This window comes from Triticum dicoccoides, chromosome 1B (assembly GCF_002162155.2).
Source record: "Triticum dicoccoides isolate Atlit2015 ecotype Zavitan chromosome 1B, WEW_v2.0, whole genome shotgun sequence".
In the NCBI taxonomy this organism is placed as follows: Eukaryota; Viridiplantae; Streptophyta; class Magnoliopsida; order Poales; family Poaceae; genus Triticum; species Triticum dicoccoides.
Window position 1 is genome coordinate 395,448,834 of NC_041381.1, and position 23,252 is coordinate 395,472,085.

Sequence of the window (23,252 nt, forward strand, 5' to 3'; positions counted from 1 at the left end):
CGGTCCTTTCCTACACCTTCTACTCGTAGCCTCTTCGCTGACCCTTTTTGTTGGCGCCAACCAGCACCACGTCGGTACCAATGCGTTTGTCAGTGACGCATCATCTTCTTCTTCCTCATTCCTCGTCAGATTTAGTTCTTGTTCCTACTTATTTTCTAGAATACTCTTTGTTTTCTTCTTTTTTCACTTTATTTGTTTGAACACTATTTCCTTCTCCAACATCATGTATCACTTGGCCGCTTTAATTATTTTCCCTTCTTATTCTTGAAACACTCTTCCTTTCTACTACAGCATGAACCACCTGGCCAATGTAGTGTTGTGTTGTCCTCGCCCATGAATGTTTCGGCAACCGTCGGCGTGTGGACATCCTGCAAAGCATGGTCGTCATCCATCTTGGTGAATGCTTGGTTGCCCATGTCGCGAGCGCATGGTGGTCGTTGTCCATGTTGGTAGGCAGTGCTCAACCATGTCGCTGAGAGCTTGTTGACTATCATTGCTCACGAGCGCTTTCAAAATGATTCGGCGCGATTAACCGCCTACTTAATTAATTACTTACACAAATAATTAATGACCTATCCAATTCTTTGCATGCCTAACCGACTACCAACCAAATTAATTAATTATCTGCCTAATTGGGAAAAATTCCTACCTCTAATTATTTGTAGGCATAATTAGTTGTCTACCTAATGTATTAATTGCATTAATGACTGACTTGGTTTCTAAATAGATTCGATGTGGACAAAAAATTCTATTTAAATGGACCTAATTAATTTCAAATGCAATTAACTGTCTAGATAATTAATTGCATTAATGTTTTGATTTCCAAATTAATTTAGCGCCTTGATTTTCAAATTATTTTTGCATGAATAACTGCTACGAATAACGACTACGTAAATATTTTCTTTGATAATAGAGAATATTACACATTTAACACACCTCTTGTATAGTTCAATTGAACCTTTGTGGTAAGACGCTTTTGCAGTGGATTCATTTCTACAAGGCCCACCGAGTGTTCTAGGACACATCTCCTTAAAGAATTTCACGACTTTTGAATGACTACACTTGATTTTAGAATGTAGCCTGCCTCCTCTGTATGTCTGATAAGAAATATAACATGATCGCGTCCACAAATGCCTATACGTGGCGGTTGATGACCCGTCTTCCGCCACGACCGTCCTCGACGCTGTGCTCCATGCCCTGACATTCTGGAACATCGCGCCGATGTCTGGTCCGGTCATGGCATCCTCCATGGTGTCACACACGGGATTTCTCCGCAGGGGCGCGCGAATGTGTATATAATAAGAATAAAGATATGTTATTTTTGTTTAGGAAATTTTTGATTGGCAATTAATAGTAGAGATAATGATAATAATAAATGACATAGTGTGCAGGATTAGCGATTTGTTCTTGATGAATATCTGATTTTGTTTTGGAAGGTTATCGAGAAAAATCTTATGTCTGTCTATTAGCAAGGTGATCTCACATATATGATGCGTTTTCTGAATTCTTAATTACCTACTCCATCCGTTCCTAAATATAGGGTGTATATTTTTGGCACGGAAATAAAAAAACGCACGTGGAGGGAAAATTTCACAAGTTTTGGGCGAGATTGCACCTGACTAATTGACATGAGAAAATAGAGGAGCTTGCCTGATATAAGGAAATGTAATCAAATCCCTAAAAAAAAATTATCCAAACGAGTGGTGCAACGCAATACACCATATATTTTGGATTTTTTATTAAAAATCTATACACCTTATATCAAGGAACGGAGGGAGTATTATTTACATGATTGAATTAAATCAGCACTGCTAAAGCAACCACGAGACAAGATCTCCCCTTTAATGGTATTTGGTTTTTTAATGGGATGGAGAAAAATCCAGTGGGAGGGGATGGTGGGAGGTGAGAGGGAAAAAACTAGATGAAAAAACCGTGGGGCGAAGCTACCAACTCCCCCTTTAGGAGTAGAGTTATTTTCAAATAAAACCATGGAAAACGAGCCTTTTTTCGAATGTTTATTGACAACTGGCAAGTTAAGCTGTTATTAAAACCTTTTCAAATAAAACCATGTATACGATCCCTTTTTCGAACACTTGCTATTGAGCTTCCAGTCATGAGATTGTCTTAATCTTGCAATTGTGGCAATTTTTTAATCAATTATTGCTTATAGTAAGATGGGAAGAGGATCATTGAATGCTTTAGTGAGAAATATGCTTAAATGCTTCATAGAAACCCATGTAAAACGATCCCTTTCCGGAGCACCTACTATTGGGCTTCCAGTCATAACTCATAAGGTTTACCTAATTTTTTTGGGATTTCTATTTCGTGCTTCTGGTTCCTTAGTACTACTCAGTTTTGTCCCGCCGCCTTACCATTCCTCATTTCCCCCCTCCTCTCTGCACATCAGCCTCACAAATGCCTAAACAGAGAGTTTCTATTCAAACCTATTGACTGTTACCTGGGATGGGTTTCTAACGAGCGGGACTTGGATGAGGGCCTCACGAGTGGGCTCACCTGAACACCTTAGCCCACCTGTCGGTGGCACACCCCGGCGAGCTCAACGTCGGCGACCACTGGCCATGATGGAGTCCACTCAGTAATTGGGCTAGCCTGCTCGGTGTGGATTTTAAGTGCGAACAGTGTCAAAATGCCTTTTTGAATTTCGAGTCAATTTAAAAAATTCATAAATTATTCACTGAAATCTAGTTCAGTTGATTCAAGTTCCTAAATTCATCTTATACTCAAGCCAATTTAATATCCAAGTTTTATAATTTTACGTGAAGCTTTTTTGTGTATCATGGATTTAAATCCAGATTCAATGTATATTGGACATCTTTATAAATTCCTAATTGACGATGTCCAGGACCAGGGGGTACCAACCTAGTTGGCTTTAGTCCCTGGGCCGAGCTTATGGCCCATCGATCTCATAGGTAGGGACTCCGGAAGCCTCGATCCATGGCGTGGTGAAGGTGGACTCCACCGAAGACTTGACTTGCTTCCCAAGAATTATTTTGGTCATTGGCCTGTTTATCCCCAAATGGCAACCGACCATATGTAATCCTAGGTACCCCGAGTGCCTATATATGCTGAGGGGTTTAGTCATTAGGGTTAGGAGAGATTCATCATTACTCACCTTAGGATTAGAACACAACTTACGATCTCGAGGTAGATCAAGCCTGTACTCGATACATCATCATCAATACAATCAAAGCAAGACATAGGGTTTGAACTCTTCGAGAGGGCCCGAACTCGGGTAAATACTGTCCCTTTCGTCTCCTGTTACCCATCAATTCGAGATCCACAGCTCAGGGCCCCCTACCCGAGGCCTGCCGGTTTTTGTACTGACATTGGTGCTTTAATCAAAAGCTCTGTTATGCGGTAAAAAAGATCAATGGCTCGTCTGCAGATTAACTACCACACCAGCTGCGGTCACGTCTTCGTTCCCGACCAGCTCTTCGCGTTTGGCAAGATTGTCCCGCACGCCAACTCGATGGGTCATCTCGACCACGTTGAGAATTTTGCCCCGGACCAAATCATTAAGTTCAAGAGCTCAGAATGCACTTTCCGAATGGATGCCAGATCAACTTGAGGGCTCTTCGGCTACCGCGGGCTTGACCTCGAAGCCAATCCCCCATACGACCAAGGGATCGGATCCCGCAATAGGTCTGGCTTCGGGCACGGACCCAACCGCCGTCACACCGAGCCTTGACTCGAGCATAGACCTCACCTCCTCACTAGGCCTTTACTTAAAGTCAGGTCCAAACTCGGAACCCATCATCAAGCTCGGATCCAACCGCTGGCATTGGTCAAGAGCCAACCCTAGTCAACCAAGACTCCGAGGTTGCATCAAACGACCCTCAAAGCATACTGGGAATCAGCCCGGCTTATGGTCAGGCCATGAATGTCGAGGATTTGTCTCATCTGAACGGGATGCTCGACCACATTCATAGACTTTCAATCTCGGGTGACCAGGCCTCGGTATACGACAAGTTCGGATGTAAAGCCGATACCTAGGAAATTTATTACCCACCCACCACCCACCTAGTCGTTATCGTCAAAGACTAAACCGACGTTCTCGACTACACCTCTAAAGAGGCAACAAACATGGAGGAGGATGTTTGCGACATCCCATATACCAGCAACTAGGCCGCGACCTCCACCCACTGCGTCTATATGGTCGATGCCCCCAAGGAGACGCCGGAGCCCAAGAATGATGAGGAAGGTAAATGAGACTCCTCGAAGCGCCGACGTCCCAGGAGGCGACCTAAGGGCACTGGCAAAGGAAAGAAGAGACACACGACTAGGGAAAAGCCTAACAGTATCGCGGGTAAAATGCTTAGCAGTAGCGCGGGTGGCCGCGCTACTGATATGGTGCTACAACTAACGCTTATCAGTAGCGTAGTGTGATCCGCGCTGCTGCTATCTAGGCATAGCAGTAGCGTCTGTCTGCATCACGCGTTGCTGCTAATAGCTGTAGCGCCCTACTGCAAAGAGCGCTGCTGCTAAGACCTCACTGCTGCTAAAGCCATACCCTGCGCTATTGTTATTAGTTTCTAAATTTTTTCAGGTCCATATTTTGTGCTGTTGAATTCTGTTTAGGGCTTTATACAATAATCTCTAGCATATCATACACATACAAATGTAATCATAGCATATACATACAAATAGTCTCATCAAATCATGTCATCATCATAATCATCATCTCGAAAATAGCGATACAAGTGTCAAATACTTGCAACTATATCATCATCCATCTAAACAATGATATATGCGAGAAGAGCTATCACTATGAGTGAGAGCGGAACTATGCAGTACATGAGGCGGTGGTTATGAGTCCTCTCTCGCGCTAGCGTGAACCTCAAGTAACTAGCTTCTCATTCTTGTCTGCTTTTGAAGCCTTTATGGCTGGCGCCCGAGACCCCCTCCACTTGCGCCTAACACTCAGGCCACTTGTCGTACACTCTCAGAATCTTCTCTTTGTACACGACATAGCAATGCTTCTTCACCATAAAGAATCTAGGTGCCTGTTAGAGATTCATCTTCATCAAGAGAATGTACAATCATATATGCAACAAAATATACTTGAGCAACACGGAAAAGAAAGGGTTAGCAACTAGATGCAACATATAGTAAACATACAAATAATGAACATAGTTTTATCGTACGTAAACTAATTAACTAGAGGTACGCAAGTCATCGTACCCAAACTAACAAAGTAGCCTTATGCAAGTTCAGCAGGGACCATGGACATCACAAAGTTCCATCGCTACAGAAACTATACAAGTTCAACCGACACATATCAGCATCATCGGCATCGAAAATCACTAGAAGTTCCATCCTTCCATATCATCGAGGATGGACCCTAGCTTCTTGGACGGCGTGAGATCCTAACGTTGCATGCCTATGCGAGTTCGGATGTCAGCTCGCGACATAGGGCCGTGGTGGAACATCCCCTTCTCATCGACGACTTCTTTCATGATGAACGTCACAATGTCCCTCTGGATGCGAAAGAAGTCATCTCTAAGTTTATAATCCGCTTCTGTATGAGATTCTACCCACTCGTGAATATGATCATCATTTCTGCTTGTCATGCGAAGCTTTTGTTGATCCTTTGTGAACTCCATTATGAGATGGAGGAGGTAGAATCCATCGTTCTTGCTTGGTTTTGGGACATGGATGCAGCAGAAGTTAGTTTTATGCGAGAAACCCATCTTCTTGTGCCTTAGTTTCTTGATCTGCAGGTGGCCACCCCTCAAGTTGAAGCCTTGGAGAGCATCATCTAGAATATTCATTATGTGGGTGTAGTCCTTCTTCTCGTAGTTTCTGGTAGGGTCGAAATACACAGCGTGGGAGACTCGCGGGTAAATAACGATAAGGACGGCGCGCCCATTGCTGCGAAAAAAACACCTCAAATTATGCTCCATATGAGCGAGAAGGAATGATTGAAATGTACAAAAGGGTTGTCCGGCACTGACTTACTTTGGATGATAAGGCAGGAGGACAATTTCCTGGTCCTTATTCTGTACAATGAAGTTTTCGAGGTACTCCCTAGCAGTTTTGCGCTCAAAGTCGCCGAGATTCAAGAATGACTCGTGCATGTAGTATGGACCTGCCACACAGATTTGCGAGACTTCTTCTCTCTTCATGAAGGAGCTCATATGTAGCGCAAAAAGGCGGACGATTATACAATCGAGCCGCTTTGTCAGAAATATCTCGAAGATATGGTCAAACCACAGGAAGAACACCTCCACGGGCCGTGTGTCGACGTAGCACTTCCCCTCAGGCACACGAGCCGCATTGTCAGATATCATGGATCCTTAGAGGCTAGTAGGCTTTTCTCAGTCGACAACACATGGTCATGCAGTCTGCTGAGATCCCCTGATATTGCCTCCAGCGGTTTCGGCGGTAGCATCGGCTCGCCCGTGACATGGAACATGGCCGCACCTTTGACAGGTACACGCTCTTCAAAATCCGCCGTCTGGCTGCTACGTGCTTTGGCTTGTTTGTAGGCAGCAGAGCCTCTCTTCCCTGGTCTCTTCTTCTCCTTTTTATGGGGCTGACCTTCCAGACCCTCCCTTAACCCCCACCCTAGTGTTGTCGGGCTACGCACTATACGACCCCTGGCTAGTTGAGCCTGTGTTGAGGCGGCATCTTCAGGTGTGTCCTGTGAGGATTGCATGAAGAGATACTTCTTGCAATCCCTGCTAGGACATTCCTGCCCGGGCAGATCATCCATATCCTCATCAGCATGCTGATAGCCCGAATCGTCATATGGCTGACTCATTATATCTAAGTCATCATCATAGGCACCTGTATTGAGGAACCGAAGAGGGTCCTCCTCCATCTCCTCATCCATTCTTTGTTCTACGGGGCGATTACATCAGCCACAATTGGACCCCCATCATCACGTCGCCCGCCGCTCTCGCCCGACACTACAGGCGCTGGTAATTGCATAGGCAGGGTGGTGGTATCCATACCTGCTTGTTGATGTGCCCTCGGCCGACTCCAGACGAAGAAGATTCTTTGGCCATAGTAGCACCCAACCCTTGCAGCTTCCAATCCGCGGCAGGGTCTCGTCATCCTCTCCCCCTAGCCGTACTAGAGGAGGCAAATCCTCGTGCCCCGACTTCACACTCGACAAGGTAACCTTGAAGTGCCCACGGGGCATCGGCTGGCTGTGGAACATGAGTTTCAAGGGCTTCGTTATCACCCCGTTTCCCACGTCCACATTCTAGCCTTTGATCAAGTAGAGTACGATACACGGGGTTTCGTCGTCCTGCAAACACATGTCCGTGGCATAAAACATCCGAAAGGCAACGAAAATGGAATATTCTAGATATATGTTGGTGCAACATGTAATTACTGTGAGGGCATCGAGCTCAGCCAAAGACGAAGGCCCGCCTAGCGCGCCAGAGACTGAGGACGGGCTGCTATGAGTGGGTGCGGGTGCGGGAGCAGGCCCGGTTGCATGAGCAGGTGATGGTGCGGTAGTGTTGTTCACCGAGTTGCTCCCGACGAAACTGGGCATGGGAAATCATGTACCGTCTTGTCTGGATTTCCTTCATCCATTTGATGATAGCCGGGATCAAGTTAGTAGCAAAATCATTTCTGCAGGCATGTACGGATCAAGTTAGTAGCCGGGATCATTGCTGCATCGACTGCCTGCTGTAGCAACTCATTTTTCTCCTCGACTGCTTTTCTTGCGTCCTCATCTGTTTTTTTCTCGAACGCAAGCTTCACCTTCTCGTCGATGTCCGCCTGAATAAACTTCTTTTTCTGCTTCTTGGCCTCCAGACCCTCGTTGTAAAAGACCTTCCATGTGGCGCCGTCTTCGGCGCCGTGCACACATCCATATTGCGGCCGCAGTTCCAAAGGGAGTCCCTTAAGTTCGTTCAAGGCCCGGTTGAGAGGGGTGTCCCACTTGGGCCTCATCAGAAAAGTAGGGATTTTGGCTGCAAGCTGGTGTTACTTCTCCTGTAGAAGGAACGTGAACCGTTTACGAATGTGTAGTTGACTTAATCAAAGGCTAAATGTAAGGTGGTAAAAGAATAATTAACAGTAGTCTAATCAATTTCCTCGTGATCTGGTCCGCGTAAAAAACCTTATTTTCCTTGTCCCACTTGTAGCGAGCCCTGATGAAGTCACGCTCTAAGGGGTTGGTGAACTTTGCGAAGGGGTCTGGGAGACCCACGGCTTCACGTTTCATGTCCTCCTTATCCCATATGGGCCTTTTGCCAAGGTAGCCACAGCTTCCGAGGCGATGCTTCCCTGTGTTCCTTTGCTGAAGGCTCTTGAATTTCATAACCTTAGCCTTGGCTGCCTCGGTAGCGCAAGTGTCCTTGAACTTTTTGAACTCCTCTTCTGTCGTGTCGAATTTTCCTCCAGAACCTTGGACAGGGGTTCCTCAACCTCAATAGCTCGTTTCACCCTCCCTTTCCAAGAGGTAAATCATTGCCGAACATGCCCATGGTGTGATTGTTAATCTTTTTCATCTTTGGATCATCCCACGGTTGTTCTATGCTATCATCCCGGTCGGGGAACTTGAATCTCTTGTGCAACTTCATCAGGAGCAACTGCCTCAAATGTTCTTTACTCCTTAAGTCATCGTCGTTGATGCTCGCGCATTCCCGTAGGATGCATCCTACTTGGTTCCCATAGCACTTGCGAGGTTCTTCCGGCTCTAATGGCTCAAACTTGCCAGGGGCCATCTTTGTGATGACCAGTCGTCCGATGCCAAGTTTGTTAGGTTTTCATATCCTCTGCTTCTTCTTTTCGGTAGCGGTATCAGCCCCGGTACCTTCCCCGCCGGTCTCGGCGCCACCATTGGTGCTGGCGCCGTTGGTGTCGATGTCAGTGTCAGTACCATCATCGAGGCCGACCTACAAACCTTGACTCTGCTTAGCAGACAAAAAGTCGAGGTACTATTGTTCACCCTCATAATCCATCTCGTCTGCATCTTGGTCAGAAGGCCCGATTTCTTTGTTGTTCGACATCTTTCATATGATTATGTCTCCTCGTTTAATTCTAAAACTATATAAAAATATAAATGACATAAAAAGATCTATGTTTGCCGGAATGCCGCTTCCCAGCAAATCCCGACACTCGATATGCCTACTTTCTAGCACAAGTCATGCCAAAATTCACGGAAAATTTCGGCATGACCTTTGCTAAAAAGTGGACATATTGAGTGCATGAAATTCATCGGAACGGAAATGAATCAACATTCCGGCGTAACATAGGCCACTCGGATCATTTACGCTGCACATAATCATCATTTTCCAAATATGACATGTCCAAAACATCACATGTCCAAATATGACATGTCCAAATTCCAAATATGACATGTCGAAATCACATATCCACATATCACATGTCCACTTCAAAATTGCATATAAAAGGAAGAAAGAGTGATTTGCAACTAAAAAAGTTCAGCGTACCTAAATTTGAAACTAATTTTTTTTCAAGTATGACATGTCCACATATCACAAGTCATTTTCTTCACAATATTTGAAACTAAATCCAGCCTACCTAAATTTGAAACTAAAAATATATTTGAAACTAAATTCAGCCAAATTAACCTACTAGTTTGATACCTAGCTAAATTCGTAACTAAATAGATAACCTAATTACCTACTGCCCTAACTAAAACCTAACTAAATCAACCGAAGAACCCTAGCTAGAAGAGAGAGGAGGAGCGGTGGGGGGCTTACAGAGGGTGCAAGGGCGAGGAGGCAGGCCCGACGATGGACAGGGTTGGGAGGTCGGGGGTGAGAGCGAGGTGGCCGGGGTCGGGGCCGAGGGCGAGGTGGCCGGGGTCCGGGGCGAGCGCCAGAGTCGGGGAAGAGCGTAGGAGTGCGGCGAGGGCAGGGATCCAACAGCGACGAGGGGGGAAGAGAGAGTGAGGATTTGGGGGAGGAAGCAGAGGCGGGAAGAAGGAGAGAGTGGGAATTTGGGGGGTTAAGTCAGCATAGCAGTAGCACGTTTGTGCTAAACGTGCTATAGCTAACTTATCTATAGTGCGTTTTTCCCAAACGCGCTACTACTATCACAGGTAGTTATAGCGTTTCTCTGTGGACTAGCTATAACCCTTTTTCAGAAAAGCGCGACTGCTATAACCAATACCTATAGCAGTTTTCCCGTTGGTTTCTTCTATTTTATTTTCCTTTATTTTCTCTCACTTTTCTTTTCTTCTTTTTCTTTTCTTTTCTTTTCTTTTCTTTTCCGAGAGCAGGAACGAAGGAAAGGTGATACAATGTATATAACTAAGGCGATATATCTTGCATCATTTGACGGTTAAGTATGTATACAAAATAGGAACATATATATTACATCATTTGACCCATGCATAATGCTTAAGTGTGTACACCAAATAGGAACATATATATTACATCATTTGAACGATAACGGTTCCTCAGCATCGACGTTTTCGTTTTTGAGTGAGCTTCTTTCCCTTCTTGTTCGTTGAAGAATAATTGAGCCCCTCATTGTGACTTTTCCTTTTCCATGGAGTATGATCTTTCTTAGGTGATGTAGTATGATTCTTCTTTTGACGTATACTTCATCGTCATCGTCTTCTTCCCTCATTGGGTTGCCATACTGGTCGTAGTCTTCCTCGTTGGCGACTCCATCCATTCCAATGATGTTCCTTTTGCCTCTCCTCACGACAACGCGGCTGGGATTGCACGGGTCTGTTATGAAGAAGGATTGTGTCATGTGCTTAGCGTGTACCCATGGCTCGTTTTTTGCGATAGCATTCACGGTAGCACTCTTGGCGTCGAGTATAGTCATGGTAGTGAAATACCGGTTTTCTCTTTCGACATTCTTAGCCCATCTGACACGGAACATCGTCGCTTTATGTAGTCTAGAGTAGTCAAGCTCCCAGATCTCCTCGACCCTTCCGTAAAATCTCTCGGTTGCGTCGTTGTCGCTATCGGTCATGCATTCCATCGTATCCCCTGAGTTATAATCATTGATGTCCATATCTTTGGCCTTCGTGTAGAACGTGTATCCATTGATATTGTATGGCTGATAGGTGACAAGGTTGAGCGAGGGGCCATGTGCTAAGGCGTATATGAGCAATCCGTCCTTAGAGCCCTCTTCTGGGGGATTAGCAATAATATGCTCTTTGAACCAATGCAGGAAAGTGGAGTTGTGCTCTCTAGTAACTTCGGCGTCCGTCCTGCATACCCCCGGTCACGATACTTCTTTGCGATAGTTTCTTTGTGCAGTGCCACGAAAGGATCTACCTGGTCTAGGTGTTGTAGAACTACCAAGTTTGCTCTGTCAAAGTCGTTGCGTCGATCTGAGTAGGCCACATGCAGTTCCCTGCGACCGTTGGAGTGACCTTCTCCTTTGAGCCTCCCATCATGCTTGTTAACGGGCAAACCAACACCAGGCGACTGGTCTACGCCATATAGAAAATTCTCGCAGAAAGTGATGCACTCTTGTGTCAGATAGCCCTGGATGATGCTTCCATCCGGACGGGACATGTTACGAATGAATCCTTTGATGATCCCATTCATCCTGTCAAACGGCATCATGTTGTGTAGGAATGACGGCCACATGTCTATTATGTCGTCCACAATATGGACACACAAATGCACCATCACTTCAAAGAACGCGGGCAGGAAGTACATCTCAAGCTCATTTAGTATCACAATGATCTCTTCCTGTAGCCTTCGGAGATACTTCACACTGATTGACTTTCGAGAGATGACATTGAAAAAGTTGCAGAGACCAATAAGCGTGTCACAGACGTGCTTGTCCATTAGCCCTCTAAGGGCAACAAGTAGTATCTGCGTCATCATCACATGACAGTCATGGGACTTCATCCTGCTGAACCTTTTCTTCTTCATGTCTAGATATCTTCTTATCTTGCCACAGTAACCGGAACTAACTTTGATTCCGGTAAGGCACTTGAAGAATTAATCGATCTCAGTCGGACTTAAGGTGAAGCAAGAAGGGGGGCTATAATCCTCTTCCTTTACTTTTTTGCCCTTCTTCTCCCACGCCTCTACCTCCTTTGACTTTTTACGGGGCGGCATGTGTAGATCTTCCATGATTTCCAAATCTTGCAAGTCTTTTCTTGCCTTCGACACATCCTTGCTCTTATCCGGCATGTTCATCAGTGTCGCAAGCAAGCTCTCAAGGACATTCTTACAAATATGAATTTGATCAAGGCAATGAGGCGTGTCGAGTTTGTGCCAGTAGTCCAAGTCCCAGAAAACAGACCTCATCTGCCATACTTCAGCAGCGGCTCCGGCGCCTTTTTCATCGTCTTTCCCGGCGCAGGGCACTGTTCCCAGGTTTTCAATAGCTCATCAATTTCTGCACCACTTTGCTTACGTGGAGGTCCTCGATGCTCAGCCTCACCATTGAATAGATCTCCACGGTTTCTCCACGGGTCATCCTTCTCGAGCCATCTTTGATGCCCCATGTACACGATTTTCCCAGACCCGCCATCTTTCCTTGACGTTAGCTGCTGATACGTCGTATCATCCATGCACCACGTGCATCTGCAACATCCATGGCACACCTGGCCTGTGACATACCCGTAACGGAGATAGTCGTGCACCGTCGTGATCAACACGACTCTCATATAGAAATACTCGCCTTTGCTGGCGTCCCATGTCTTGCACAACCAGGGGTTAGGTCATTGAATTAGCATTCTCATGTGTATGCACTTCGATTTCATGCACAACCAGGGGTTAGGTCATACATCCATACAAACACGTGCCATGTGCTATGGTTGGTATTCTGGTTGCCAAACGGATTCAGGCCATCGGTACATGCGCCGAGCATGATGTTCCTTGCATCACATGCAAAATACCGATATTCGCTATTGAACGCTTTCCACTGGCTTCAATCCATGACGTGTCTCAGCTTCGGATCATCTCCATCCTCGGGCTTCTTCCTCTCCACGTGCCAGCGCATGAGCTTTGCTTCCATGGGATCTACGAAATACCGCTGTAGACGAGGAGTGATCGGTAAGTACCATACAACTTTCCGGGGAGATTTCTTCCCGGCCTTCTTGTATCGAGAAGCATTGCACACCAGACAACTTGTTTTTTCCGCATGCTCCTTCCGATAAAGTATGCAATCGTTGATGCATGCATGGTATCTAACATGCGACAGATCAAGAGGGCACACGATCTTCTTGGCCTCATCCACACTAGTAGGACATAGATTCCCCGCGGGAAGAACATCCTTTAGGTACTTGAGAAGCTCATCGAGGCTAGTGTCAATCCATTTGTTTTTAGCCTTCGTCTTTAGGAGTTCGAGCGTGAAACTCAAGCGGGTCACCTCGGGATTGCAACCATAATACAATGGAGTGTTCGAGTCTACTACCAGTTGGTGCAGCTTGGCCTTCTCTCTAGAAGCAGCTCTCTCAGTACTCGTCTCCTTGTGAAGCAGTGCTTCAACATGAGGGTCCCGCATGATTGAACTTAGTACCGACGAAATCTGCGGTGTGGAGTCCATGTTTTCTCCACCGCCATGTCCGGCCCCTTCTCCACCGCCATGTCCGCCCCCTTCTCCGCCGCCATGTCGGACCTCTTCCCCGCCACCATGTCCGATCCCTTTTCCACCGCCATTATCGATCATCTCTTCGTCTTTCCCCGTGTCATCATTGCCTGCCCCATAGGCGTCCTCAACATTATCATCCTCATCTTCAATTATCCATCGAGTATAGCCATCCATGAAACCAGTCATGAGTAGGTGCGCCATCGCATCATAGGGGTCAAACCAAACTCCTCCTTTGCATCTTTGACATGGACATAAAACCTCTGTCAGGTTATTTTCTTTCATGTCCTGAACCGTCGACCGCAACCACCTGTCCACCATCGTTCCACTGACCGTCATGAATGCCTGCATGGTAATAATAAACAAATTGATTATAAAAATGCATGCATGCATCAAAGTCATACAAAAATTCAGCATGACCTTCCCTAAAAATAGGACATACAGAGTTTGCCCAGAATTTGCCGAAACGGAAATAAATCAACATTTCGGCAAAACATAGGCAACTCACAAGCACAATCCGGCGGCAACTCATGCCACAGTAGTCCTGGCCATCTCAGGCTCGGCCTTGTCGGCCCACCCAGGCCCGACCCTAAAATGCAGGGCCTAGGCCCGAGGGGTTGCTCGTGGGCCGGGCTTGGGCCTAAGTTTTGAGCCCACCAGCAAGGCCTGGACGGGCTTGGGCTTGGCATATTGGCATTTTAAGGAAGAGGCCCGGCCCACGGCCCTAATCCCTAAGGGATTTTGACCAGATGGGCCGGGCTTGGGCTTGAAAAGTAGGCCCGATGGTAGGGCGTGGGAGGGCCTGTGCCTCAATTTTTTGCCATGGGCTTTTTGAGGCCCGGCCCGACCCGACCCATGGCCAGATATATGCCACACACACAATTTCCATCATATCACCCAATCATGTCATATCTCACACATACACATATTTCCATTCTTGCAAAAGCATAATTTTTAAATCACCTATCTCGAGATCGAGCACAGTGATGATGTTGTCAATAGGTGTCGCCACACACACCTATTGAATGATCAAAAGTGGACAAATCTCTTTTTGACAAGGCTATAGATCTAGTTAGGGAGGTACATAGGTCACTTCACTAAATGCTAGCTAGATCTACCTAGCTAGCTAGTTTGGGAGGAGACAAGTTTAACTAGTGGAGGCGGAAGGAAAAAGAGAATAAAGATGCATTAATGGATGTAGTGTAGTTAGCTAGGAGTAATAAAGAGAGAGAAAGATAGGTAGAAGAAGGAGAGTAATGGGGGAAGAAGTAGTGAGGAAGAAGCAAAGTGAGGGAGAGAGGAGGTGGGAGGGGAAAGTGAAGGAAGAGAGGATGGGGGAGGAGGGAGAGGGGGAGGAAAAAGGTGGTATGGCTGCAGTTTAGCAGTAGCACTGGTCGTAAAACACGCTGCTGCTAACACGATAGCAGTAGCGCGCTCTTGGCAGACGGGCTACTGCTAAGCGGGGCCCGCCATGTGGCCAGGTTCAAAATTAGCAGTAGCGACATGCATAAAAAGCGCGCTACTACTATCACATTAGCAGTAGCGCGGTTACCATTGGTGCGCTACTGCTAAACCTAGCATGTCGGGAACGGTCGGCCAATTTTAGTAGTAGCATGGTTCTACCGTGTCGCGCTACTGCTAAGCTGGTAGCAGTAGCGCCTGTTTGTTGCACGCACTACTGCTAATTAGCAGTAGCACCTCTTTTTGTCCAACGCTACTGCTAAGTTTCTGTGTATAAGGTTTTCCCTAGTAGTGCCAGACTGTCCACTCGGGAGCCACAGGTGATGACTCCATGGCTGATAACCCTGATGAGCTTGGCAACGACAACAATGCCGTGCCTGCTCAGTCCGACATTCCCACTGAAATGTCATATAACGGGGATCCCAAAAATCCCGAGGCCGTGTGATATAGTGATTACTTCCTGGAATCCGAGAAGGATGTTAGCCTCTGACTTGAGGACTTCCTCGTCCCCCAAGATCCGGTACAGTAGGAGAGATTCTAGCGATGCAACGTCATGACCGCCCAGAGCACGAAGTAAAAATAACACAAGCTCCATGCTGGCCAAAGTACACTTAACAAAAAATGGGTCGAGGTCCTCACCGTCGAGCAGGTACTCGAGGCACAACGTGAGGGGTAGCTCAAGTCCTTCCCATGCAGAAAGCTGCTGCCCGAAATTAACGACGAAGCAGCGGAGAACGTGCCACTCAAACATGGCCGGGCTAATCAACCTAACCGCCCTCCCAGGGGACGAGACAAAGCCGACAGGAGTCTGTACAAACTCCCCAATAATACCTCTCTGCTATGGAAAGGAGTCGGTCCAGTACCTCGAGCCATTCGACTTGCGGACACAGTTAAACACAAATCCCGCCCCCGCTCGATCCATATACGGATCTCAAGGGCACACACCAGCCAGTTAGGCCGGGTACGACGCCTGGTTGGACAGGAATGGAAGGTCTCGGGAGTGAACCTATGCTTGGATGATGGCCAACATGGGGCACGAGGCTCCTCATTTCCGAGGGCCCCCACATCCGATATGTTTCACAAACGAGGTCATGGAGCACTAGTTCACTGAAGGGTTTAAACCGATAAACATCAAGGCATATGATGGAACAGCTGACCCGACTGCACGGATTGAAGATTTTCTTCTCCATATTCACATGACAAGAGGAGATGATCTCCACACCATAAAATACCTCCCCCTGAAGTCCAAGGGATCGGCAAGGCATTGGCTCAATAGCCTACCCAAGAACTCTATCGAAAGCTAGGAAAAGCTCGAAAACGCTTTTAGGGCAAACTTCCAGGGCACCTACGTTCGACCACCGGACACTGACGACCTCAGCCACGTAATTCAATAGCCCGACGAATCAACCAGGAAGTTTTGGAACCGGTTCTTGACTAAGAAGAATCAAATAGTAGTTTGTCCTGTTGCAGAAGCAATCGCTGCCTTCTGGAATACTATCTGGGATGAATGTTTGGCGCGTCAGCTCAGACAAGACAAACCAAGAACCAGGGCACCCCTTAGATCCATGAGGACCTACTTTCACACGGGCGAGGACAACTGGCTGACCCGCAACTCTCACAGCGGTGAACTCGGTACCTCGGAGGTTCGTGATGGCAACGACAAGTCCATGCACAACAAGAACAAGTGCTGGCATAAAAAAACTACAGTGAGGCCAAAGATGCTACGGTAAATGCTGGGTTTAGCAATGCCAAAGCTGGAAAGAAAAAGAAACCCTTTAAAGGGAACAAGGATGGTCCCAACATGCTTGACAAGATTCTTGACAGACCTTGCCAGATTCATGGCACTTCGGATAAGCCAGATAACCACACCAATAGAAACTGTTGTGTTATCAAACAACCAGGAAAGGTCACGGTCGAAGGACATAGCAAGACCCAGTCTCACGGCGAGGACGAGGATGAACCTCAGAGGCCCAACAACGGGGGCCAGAAACAATCCCTTCTGATGTCAAGGATGTAAACATGATTTATGTCACTCACATCACTAAGAAGAAATGGAAGCACGCGCTCCGAGAGATCTACGCCTTAGAGCCTGTCGCCCCAAAGTACAACCCATGGTCGGCTTTTCCAATCACCTTTGATAAAAGCGACCAGCCGACCAGTATCCATCATGGAGGGCTGGTGGCTTTGGTCCTCGATCCCATTATCAATGGGTTCCAGCTAACCCGCATCCTCATGGACGGCGACAACGGCTTAAATCTGATCTATGCTGACATGATCAACAAGATAGGTATCAACCCATCAAGGATCAAGCCCAGCAACACCATTTTCAAGGGTGTCATTCCAGGCGTGGAAGCAGAGTGCATGGGGACAATAACATTGGAGGTGGTCTTTGGCTCCCCCAAAAACTTCCAAAGCGGGAACTTGATCTTCGACATAGTCCCCTTCCGGAGTGGCTATCACACACTGCTTGGATGAACTGCTTTCGCCCGTTTCAATGCGGTCCCACATTACACGTATTTAAAACACAAGATGTCAGGACCCAATGACGTTATTACACTTAATGGAAACACCGAATGATTCCTCCGTATGGAGGAGCAAATTACAACTTTCACAGCCGAGGTTCAAGCATCCAAGGAGGCATCCATGGCACTCGCCAAATTACACGAGAAGTGCTTGTCCAAGCGTGTCAGAAGTGCCCCTTCAACCTCCTGACAGCCAGGTAGCACCCTATTATAGGGATTCACGCTCCACTACCTCTTATGCTAACCGAAGATTACGTGCCTCGTGTTCATAACTTCGTAGTTAAAATACCATGGGGGACTATGGAACACTACAAAAAAGGCACATTCCTCGGCCTAAACCAATCTGTGCCATACAGCCATCCTAGTTTTTATAAAGGCATTACTTCAGGCCTACTAGGACAGGTTCTTCGGCTGACAGTATAAAACTATCTCAAAGAAGCTACTGAGCTTAAACGCCCTGCCAGTCGAAGGCGTCATGCATCGTCAAGGCAGCGTAGCAACTAACTTCACCTACACCTCGGAACGGACGAGGTGTGGCTGCTCGATGACACAGAGGCACAAACGTGCGACATGGCTATTCATGGATGTTTGGATCCCGACTTAAAATTGCTCTGTATCATCCCTCCTTATTTTTTGTATCTTTTAGTGTTTCTTTGATAAAAGCTTTGCACGTACGGTTCGGCCTCATAAATCAAAATAAAACAGACCCTTTGCAGGCACCACACATATATTTGTGTCATTTTCTTTGTTACTCGCCTTTGAGCCCAAGATAACTGTCGTGATACAAACCCTTTTTTAATACGTCCGGCTTTCAACTGGGGGCTAAGATTTAATCTCGCGTCAGAATAAAAGTCTGAATAGTTCGTTCGACGTCTCAGATGTTGCATTATATGCATCAGTTTTGAACCATGATTTTCCTCAATAGTTGGGTTGCCTGGCTCCTATGTTTACCTCTTACATCTCCTCTTCGATAGTCTAAGAGTTTAAAGGGGGAGCCACTGCGATTGCGCTTCCAACACGGATGGTCAAGCGCCTGTGGAGAAAGCCGAAAACTAACTGTCTTGGTAAGCATAAACTGGTCGACAATCCGATGACGGTGTCAAACCAATGATTGTTGGGGTCCATCTGTGTTAAGCGAAGGGCTTCTTCTTAAATATAGCCGAAGTGATTGATGGTTTCAACCTCGGCCAAAGCCGAACACTTCACTCATCGCCAGCTAGTTACTCGCCCGAATAGTCAATCTCCCATGACTAAGTGAAAGTTATAAAACCATTATAGTCTTATTGCCTTGTTCCTATTAGCATGAACCACCTCTGGGTTCAGAGACATCGGCTAAGGGTTAAATAGCTATAGAAGCACCCCTTTTGTACAAGGGGGTGGACACCGACGACTGGTCACTTTCAGTATTAGAACAGTCGCACATGAGTCAAAATAAAACACATCAGGAGATAAGGCCGACTTCATTCAACATAACACAAAAGCTTGTCCTTTTATTACACACTTAAAACTTCGACATTCCGAAGTACAAGCTAAAAATACATGGTGTTTCTATTACACCAGGGCTCGGTGATCTGAGCACCTTTCATCACCTCAGCAAAATACTGCTCTCGAGTCCGGTCCTTTCCGGACGGACGCCTTGAAGCCACTGTTTGCAACGATGCGAGGATAGTGTGTCTTTATGGCGGCATAGGCGCGCTGAGGACCCTCCAAGTAGGAAGATCTCTGCCAGTGCAGGACCTAAGGGCCGGCGTCCTGAAGACGAGGCACCAAGCCAAAGTAGCTGGTTGTAAAAAGCTCTACTGGCCAAAGGTTGACACAGGGATCCTCCATGCCCGGCCTCGCCATGCGGTAGAGCTCCATCATCTACTTCATCTAGTTGTTGAGCTGTGGTAGGTGTGATGGTGCTTGGCACTGCTGCCAAAACGCCTTCTTCTCAGCGTGACCCTTGAGGGCAACGAAGTATCTACCAACACTGGACGCACTCCTCGACAGATTCACGAAAGTGTCTGAGGATCGCCAGAGTTAACACTACAAAATTTCATCTATTTAGTGAGAAAAACCCTGGTGATGAAACATGAAACATCACCTGAAATCATTTTCTACGACGGTCCATTTTCACGAGGTGTTTTGCTCGCGGGGCAGCACCCTAGCCAACTTCGACGATGTTCTAGCCTACAATTGTGCGATGCTTTTGGGCGCCACTAGGCATGTCCATTTTCCTGGATGATTTGTAGTGTCACAGAAAATGTTTCATGTCACAAACAATGTTAAGCGGGCTAGAAAAAATGATTAAAAATGGCATGTTGGTGTTTAGAATGTAGTGCCTTATAAATTCTTCTATGACAGAGTTTATAACAAATTACATTATAATTTTTAGGGTTTAGGGTTTGAATGCTCTTATCGAAATCCATTGATTATGTCTCTGTACGTGCTCTCATTGTAGTGAACTATGAGAGCATGAACGGGAAAATATGATCACATAGAAATATATTCCATTATGTACGAGTTAATCTAAAATTTCATCAAGACAAAAGGTGGTCAACAAGAAAGCTTGTTTCGTCCAAACGAACAACTTTGCCTTTTCGATCATTTCAATCCCATGTCATGCGGACGCCATTTGCTTGCACCCATACTCGGGCAGTACTCTGTATAAATTGCAGCAGGAAATTTCAAAGAAGAAACAAGACAATGCCATTTCAAACATTGTATCACAAATACTAGAAATATTACAAGGTTCAAATTTGAGTATGACAAGGCCCAAACTCAGAGATTACAATGTTCAAACTGATATTAGAGATCAAATTCATCTTCTTTAGAATCTTTGTTATGCACTATTTCTGCGAATGGGTAAGCCACCAAGAAGTCATATATCAGCTTGATAGAATGACTTCTGAATAATCTGTCATTTGAGTTTCCAAAATGAAATTTAGCTTGTGCAGATCTTTTTCCATTCAGCTGAAGACGTGCGCTAATTAACAAACCATTCATCTCTGCACACTAAATATATGGCAAACCTCATTAACTTCATCACACTTGCTTTCTGAACAAAGAACCTGGCAAATTTCATCTCTTGTGTGGTGCCTCGATACTCATTCAAAGTAATCTTTGTCAAATGGAGATCAAGGCATCCGATGGGATTGTTATATTACGCCACATTTTCCACTTTCGGGCCTACTTGTATCTACAAACGAAGCAACAAGTTAGTACCTAGATGTAGTGTTGAACAGTACGTGCCACTTTCATTTGCTTGATTTCTAGAATATGTAAATAGAGTGACATGCCATATTTAATTGTTCATCATTAACATCTCATAAAATATATGTATCGAAGTGCTCCAAAATTCCCTTAGAAATCAAAGTACATTTGTCATTGTAATCATGGGTAAAAGTACCATAAAATTGAACTCCGTTGTGTTTATCAATTAAGAGGAAAGGAGCATCACCTTGATGTATAGCTTCTCTGTGCACATAAAGCATCTAAGGAATCTAACAACTTGATCCAGATCAGACAGATAGATTGTAGTGTCAAGATCTTCACTGTGCATAGAGACAGGGTCATGCTTGTCGGAATCATTGTTTGGATGACGGCCGGACATGGATCAACAAAATTAGATACAATGTGATGTATTATAAGATGGAGAATAAGAAGATTGTTGTACCTGAATGGATATGGATTGATAACCCACAAGTATAGGGGATCACAACAGTTTTTGAGGGCAGATTATTCAACCCAAATTTATTGATTCAACATAAGGGGAGCCAAAGACTATTTGCAAGTATTAGCAGCTGAGTTGTTAATTCAACCACACCTGGAGATTAATTAGCTGTAGAAAAGTGATTGGTAGCAAAGTAGTATGATAGTTTTGATAGTAGTGGCAACAACAATAGTAACAGTAACAGTGATAGCAATGATTTTGTAGCAAGTGCAATAGTGACGGTAGTAGTAGTAACTTAGCAGAAACAATATAAAAGAAATTCATAGGCACTGGATCAGTGAATTAATTGGATGATATTCATCATATAACAGTCATAACCTAGGGCGATACGATAGTAGCTCCAATTCATAAATATAATGTAGGCATGTATTCTGTAAATAGTCATACGTGCTTATGGAAATAACTTGCATGTCATCTTTTGTCCTACCCTCCCGTGGCATTGAGGTCCTATTGGAAACTAAGGGATATTAAGGCCTCCTTTTAATAGAAAACCGGAACATAGCATTAACACATGGTGAATACATGAACTTGTCAAACTACGGTCATCACCGGGAAGTGTCCCGACTTCTGTCACTCCGGGTTTGCCAGATCATAATACATAGTAGGTGACTATAACTTGCAAGATCGGATCTAGAACATTGATATAATGGTGATAACATAAACGGTTCAGATCTGAAATCATGGCACTCGACCCCAAAGTGACAAGCATTAAGCATGGCAAAGTCATAGCAACATCAATCTCAGAACATAATGGATACTAGGGATCAAGTCCTAACAAAACTAACTAGATTATATGATGAATCTCATCCAACTCCTCACCGACCAGTGAGCCTACAAAGGAATTACTCTCTCCCGGTGGGGATCATCATGGAATTGGCGATGGAGAAGGGTTGGTGATGACGAAGATCGAAGATCCCCCTCTCTGGAGCCCCAAACAGACTCCAGATCTGGCCTCCCAATGAAGAACAGGAGGTGCCGTTGGCTCTGTCTCGTGAAATGCAATAATTCTTTCTCCTTGATTTTTTCTCCAAATATGTGAATTTATAGTATCAGGATTGGAGTATGCAGGGCCACCAGGTGGGGACAACCCACCTGGACACGCACGAAGGGGGGCGCGTGCTACGTATTGAGCTTGCGTTGGTTTTCCTTGAAGAGGAAAGGGTGATGCAGCACAGTAGCGTAAGTATTTCCCTTAGTTTTTCAGAAGCAAGGTATCAATCCAGTAGGAGGCTCCTCACAAGTCCCGCAAACCTACACAAACAAACAAAGAACTCGCAACCAACACGATAAAGGGGTTGTCAATCCCTTCACGGCCACTTGCGAAAGTGAGATCTGATAGAGATAATATGATAAGATAAATATATTTTTGGTATTTTGTAATATAGATGCAAAAAAGTAAATATGCAAATAAAAGTAGATTGAAAGCTTATATGATAAAAGATAGACCCGGGGGCCATAGGTTTCACTAGTGGCTTCTCTCAAGATAGCATAAGTATTACGGTGGGTGAACAAATTACTGTCGAGCAATTGATAGAAAAGCGAATAATTATGAGATTATCTAGGCATGATCATGTATATAGGCATCACATCCGTGACAAGTAGACCGACTCGTGCCTGCATCTACTACTATTACTCCACACATCCACCACTATCCAGCATGCATCTAGAGTATTAAGTTCATAAGAACAGAGTAACGCATTAAGAAAGATGACATGATGTAGAGGGATAAACTCAAGCAATATGATATAAACCCCATCTTTTTGTCCTCGATGGCAACAATACAATACGTGCCTTGCAACCCTTTCTGTCATTGGGTAAGGACACCGCAAGATTGAACCCAAAGCTAAGCACTTCTCCCATGGCAAGAAAGATCAATCTAGTAGGCCAAACAAACCGATAATTCAAAGAGACTTGCAAAGACAACTCAATCATACATAAAAGAATTCAGAGAAGATTCAAAAATTTCTCATAGATAAACTTAATCATAAACCTACAATTCATCGATCTCGACAAACACACCGCAAAAATAGTTT